Raw genomic sequence first — 5,880 nt, forward strand, 5'->3', positions numbered from 1 at the left:
CACATAGTTCAATTAGTGAGTCTGTTTGTGAAGCTTGTCAATATGCCAAGAGTCACCAACTACCTTATCCGAAGTCGAATAGTATATCTCATGCTCCTTTAGAACTTATTTTCAGTGATGTATGGGGACATGCAAGAGATTCCTTTGGAAGAAAGAAATACTATGTTAGTTTCATTGATGATTATAGCAAATTTACATGGATTTATTTGCTTAAGTACAAATCTAAGGTTTTCTCTGTGTTTCAAGAGTTTCAAAAACTTGTTGAACGACACTTTGATCGAAAATATTTGACAGTCAAAGTGACTGGGGAGGGGAGTATGAAAAACTCAACTCCTTTTTCCGTAGCATAGGCATTGAACATCATGTTTCTTGTCCTCATGCTCATCAACAGAACGGCTCCGCTGAACGGAAACACCGTCACATTGTTGAAGTTGGTTTATCCCTTCTTGCTCATGCATCCATGCCTCTCAAATATTGGGACGAAGCCTTTATCATTGCCACATATCTCATAAATCGTCTTCCTAGCAAAGTTATTGGCAAATGTCACTCCATTAGAGCGCCTCTATCATCAAACTCCGACTACAACTTTCTTAAAATATTTGGGTGTGCTTGCTATCCTAACCTACGTCCATACAATCGTCATAAACTTGAGTTTCGTTCTACTCAGTGCGTCTTTATTGGTTATAGCAATCTTCACAAAGGTTATAAATGCCTAGAAGTTGGAACTGGACGCATATATATCTCTCGGGATGTTGTGTTTGATGAAACCCTTTTTCCTTTTGCCAAACTTCGTCCAAACGCCGGAGCCCTTCTTCGTGCTGAGATAGCACTTCTTTCAGATCACGGGGGTGAATTACATAAGGCTGACAGTGTGCAAAATTCCACTCAAAACGGTGGTTCTGATGATATATGTGCAGGAACAGGCTGTGATTTTACGTGTGCAGGAAAGGACAGACTTGGCACAGAACACGAGGCTGATCTCCCTGACAGCAGCGACGCGCGATCCCGTGCCGATCCGCGCGTTAGGACTGCGCCTGCTGAGCGCCCCGAGCCGGATTCCCATGCAGCCAATCCGGTGGCCTCCAGCTCTCCCGCGGCGGATGTGGCCGACAGGCTGCGCCTGGTGGACCCCGCCAGCCCACGCGCCTGCCCCCGCGCGGGGGAAACCGCGTCTCCACGTGGCGCACTGGAACGACGAGAGCCCGCGCCTCGACCCAGCCGACGAGAGCGACACGCCTGTGGGGCCGGGATCCTCCTTGGATCACGCGCTGGATGCGCCAGGATCTGCTGCAGCTTCTCCACGGGCATCCTCCTCGGATCAGGAGCCGGGATTTTCTGCGCCTGCTTCTACATCACCATCAGCCACAGGATCTCCGGCGCCAGTTTCTGAACCGGGATTTTCTGTGCCCACGCACACATCACTAACACTTCCGCGCCGGCACACCAGATCACAGTCAGGTATTATCAAGGAAAAAGAATACACTGATGGTACGGTCAGGTATGACAAAGTTAAGCGTGCTTTCCTCAGTCATATTGGAGAACCAACTTGTTTGAGTGATGCTCTTGCACATAAAGATTGGAAAGAAGCTATGGATCATGAATATGATGCACTCATGAAAAATAAAACATGGCATTTAGTACCACCAAGGCAGGATCATAATGTCATAGATTGTAAATGGGTATATAAGATAAAGAGAAAATCTGATGGAAGCATAGACAGGTACAAGGCTAGACAAGTTGCCAAAGGTTTCAAACAGAGGTTTGGTATTCATTATGAAGATACTTTTAGTCCTGTTATTAAGTCAGCTACCATTCGACTTGTACTGTCTATGCTGTTTCCAGAGGTTGGAGTCTACGCCAGCTAGATGTTCAGAACGCGTTTCTTCATGGTGTTCTTGAGGAAGAAGTGTTCATGCAGCAACCACCAGGATATGAGGATCAAAGTGCACCACACTATGTCTGTAAGTTGGATAAGGCTCTATATGGTTTGAAACAGGCCCCAAGAGCTTGGTATTCCAGGTTAAACATGCAATTACAACAACTTGGGTTTACACCATCTAAAGCAGATACCTCATTGTTCTTTTATCATAAAGATAAGGTCACTATATTTGTGCTCGTTTATGTTGATGATATAATTGTTGCTAGTTCAAGTGCACATGCTACCATTTGTTTGCTTAAGGATCTGAAGTTGGAATTTGCCCTCAAAGACTTAGGTGATCTTCATTATTTTCTTGGTATAAAAGTTAAACAGATAAAGGATGGAATACTTCTTACACAAGAAAAATACACCACTGATATACTCAAGAGAGTAGGATTGGAACATTGCAAACCCGTGAGTACACCAATTTCAACTTCAAAAAAACTTACAATTGACAGTGGAGAAGCACTTGGATCAGATGATGCAACAAAATACAGAAGTGTTGTTGGTGCTTTACAGTATTTATCTCTTACACGTCCTGGTATTTCTTACTCTGTCAATAAAGTTTGTCAATATTTGCATGCACCTAGAACAACACACTGGACTGCACTAAAAAGGATTTTGAGGTATCTCAAATACTCCAAAGGCCTTGGACTTCAGATTACCAAGTCAATGTCTTTGCTTGTTACTGCTTATTCTGATGCAGACTGGGCAGGGTGTGCTGATGACAGAAGGTCCACATGTGGTTTTGCTGTATTTCTGGGAACAAATCTTGTGTCATGGGGTGCAAGGAAACAGGCCACTGTTTCTAAGTCCAGTACAGAAGCTGAGTATAAAGCTTTGGCTAATGCTACAGCTGAGGTAATGTGGATACAAACTCTGTTATATGAACTTGGGATCAAGGCTCCACAAGCTGCGAGGTTATGGTGTGATAATATTGGTGCAACCTATCTCTCAGCTAATCATGTTTTCCATGCACGAACCAAACATATTGAAGTTGATTTTCACTTCGTCAGAGAAAGAGTAGCTCGCAACCTACTTGATATTCGGTTTATACCAACTGGTGATCAACTTGCTGATGGCTTCACAAAACCTCTTACCACAGAAAGATTGAATGACTTCAAGAACAATCTTAACCTTGGTAGAGATCACTCGGTTCAGATTGAGGGGGAATGTTAGAATATATTGTATAGAGATAGGAGACTAGTTTTAAACTTTGTAATCTTATCTACTCTTATCTCTTCTTCTGTTAAACCTCCTGTAACCGAACAGGATCGATCTCTCTTTCTCGATCGATTCCTCCTTTCTTGTAAGCCACGGCGTACTCTCTATATAATACAATGCGGCCCAGACGAAGGGTTCTACGCTTCCCAATTCTTCTCACACGGCCTCGGCATAGTTACGATGCACACAGCCAAAACACCAATAAACACGTAGGCAAAAGACCAAAGCTATGCCTAAGCGATGAAAAAGGAAAAGAAACAAAATGATCTAAACAGCGATCGACAAACTACAACAATCACCATCCACACCAATCATATCTTGACACCATAAGGACAATGAGAAAGATTCTTCAGCAGCCTTCAGAAAGGGAACGGCACCAATAATACTACAGATCGATTCACACTTACTAGGCTAGAAATATTTTGCTGAATCTAGGTTCGTCTGGACCAAAGAATCTCACAGTATACGTATCTTTTCATGCAACTGATATACTGTACGTCCGTACCAATCAGTTCCTCCTCCCATCCTTTAATTTTTTTAAACATCGTGTTTCTTATTGTGAAAAATGTAGTTCGACAACGCCAAGCATTGGTTTACATGCAGCCTAGTGTTCATAAACCAAAAATCTGGACCACCATATTCGTTTGTGCGTACGTTCCTGAAACTTAATTCTAACTATCTGTAAGCTACCATGATTTTTCTCTAGCATAAAAAGTGAAAATCTTAATCAAAACATTCACGGTATTTTTTTTTCACTGGACCCTGTTGAATTCCTGTAAAATTCATGCAAATTTGGGAACCCTGCATGTGTATGTACAGTGGAGATTTATAGCCAGGACATGTACGCTTTCGTGACCCAGGAAGCCATGCATGGACTGGACTAGTAGTAGTATTCATACTGCCTACCTATCGTTCCTTTCCCTTTTTTCTTTGTATCTCTAGAGATTAAGCTCTGTTGTTGATGGATGCATCTTTGTGACAACTGAATCTAAATACACTGCATATGTAAGTGCGTACCTGAACCCAGATGGAGGTGTGGTGGCCTACTGACTCAGCATAGAAGCGACAAGACCGCAGCACCTGCAGCAATCACCATGGATTCACTCACGAAAGAGTGGTCATCTGGCAACACCGGGCAGCCATGAATCTGAGCCAATCCAAAACGTGAACAAACCAGTTAGGGTTCATCATATGCCGTCAGCTTCTTCTTGGTGCACCTGTTTAGGCCTGTAGAGGCGTCACTCTTATTTGGATAGGGATTAACAATGCTAGTGCACTAGCAATTAATCTATGTTTCATTACCTATCTAAATATGCCAAATATTTTTTTCTTACTGTAGGCTTTGATCCTTGATGCTAGTGCACTAGTTGTTTCACGTCAGTCTCCCCAATTGAAACCTGCAATATGTTGTCAACAAACAGCACAAAAATGGAAAGTAAAACCTTAATGGCCATAAATAAGTGTACTCGCAAAAACAAATGTAAGAGTGTAGGTACCGTTTGGAACTGTATTTTTTATTCTGTAAAATTCCTTCAGTACAAGCAGCAAAAACACAAGCAAAGCGGGGACAGAGTTTGATAATGGACTGGCAGTGACTTCCAAGTTCCAACAAAGAGAAAGTCATTGTAATGGGCAGCATCACCAATGCTAGCCAAGGATCTAATGAACAAAATACAGTGGGGAGAACAAAATGTTCTGTGACCTCAAATCCTGAGGGAACAATTTAACTTATACCAGCATTCATATGGTACAAAACTCATGGGCCTGGTGCTAAACAAAGATCTGGAAGCTCATTTTGTGGAAAATATCCTGGAAAATTATGATATCAGCGAGAACACCACAGGCATGGTATCATTCCCGGTTTCTGCACCCTGCATCACCAGAGGGGTGATCTTGTAACATTTTCTGTGCATCTTCTGCACCTGCGTCAAGAAGCATTTTTCAGGTAAGAGAGCAAAAACATCACGATATCAAGGCGATATGAATAACCAAGCTAGTCACCATTTCGCTCGTCCCAATTTTATCAAGGAAAACGAATCAAGAAACACATTCAAACATAAGAACGATAAACGCGAATGATCAGTTTTTGAAATATTCACCAGTCGCCAACTATGCACCAAAGAGTTCAACTGAATCCCAAGCTATTATATCAGCAAATGATAGTACATATATTCCATATCGATTGCATTTTTTCCTTTTTAGACGAAATATGCAGCACATTTCACATCTTGAATGCAGAATACAAAGACTCAAGAAAAGAGTGACGAGGTGCAGGACAAACAGTACCTTTTGAATAATTAAATTCCCTCTAAGCAAGTGCCTTAGAAGTCAAGTGACATTCCAAACATATCATTTATCTCCGACATGACGTCACGGGTAGTGATAGTGGGCTCAAATAGACCACTCTCAGATCCAAATGTACAGGAATTGCTTGATTTGTCTTTAGCAGCAGGGTCCTTGCTAATGTCATCATCAGCTAATATGGAGAAACCAGAAACAGGAGCTGCTTTTCTCTCTGATACTGCATTCGTTTTCCTGTTTGGTTTTTTACCATCCTGGAAGTTCAGTGGTTTTCCAAACATGTTGTTTATATCAGACATAGCCTCCTTCAAATTGATAGTTGGATCAACTAACCCATGGTGGCATGCATTTTCCACTTTAGGCTCATCAACAACAGCAGATCCCACAAACCTACGAATGATTGTGTCTTCTCGAAGTCAAATTTAAAGGTATTCTCA

The 5,880-nt window shown here is 42.1% G+C and overlaps 1 long non-coding RNA gene across 2 annotated transcripts; it reads right to left on the reverse strand.

Moving 5' to 3' along the window:
- Positions 1 to 3,325: 3,325 nt before the first annotated feature.
- Positions 3,326 to 5,855, reverse strand: LOC125527350. Of its 2 annotated transcripts, XR_007292059.1 has the most exons (4): positions 5,429 to 5,855; positions 4,639 to 5,064; positions 4,445 to 4,539; positions 3,326 to 4,289 (listed from the first exon to the last, which is right to left on the reverse strand). It is a non-coding gene; the product is annotated as an uncharacterized LOC125527350 (long non-coding RNA). The 2 variants fall into 2 exon arrangements; XR_007292060.1 differs by lacking the exons at positions 3,326 to 4,289; positions 4,445 to 4,539 and having other exon boundaries at positions 4,636 to 5,064.
- Between the last annotated feature and the right edge of the window lie 25 nt (positions 5,856 to 5,880).

This window comes from Triticum urartu, unplaced genomic scaffold (assembly GCF_003073215.2).
Source record: "Triticum urartu cultivar G1812 unplaced genomic scaffold, Tu2.1 TuUngrouped_contig_3660, whole genome shotgun sequence".
NCBI lineage: Eukaryota > Viridiplantae > Streptophyta > Magnoliopsida > Poales > Poaceae > Triticum > Triticum urartu.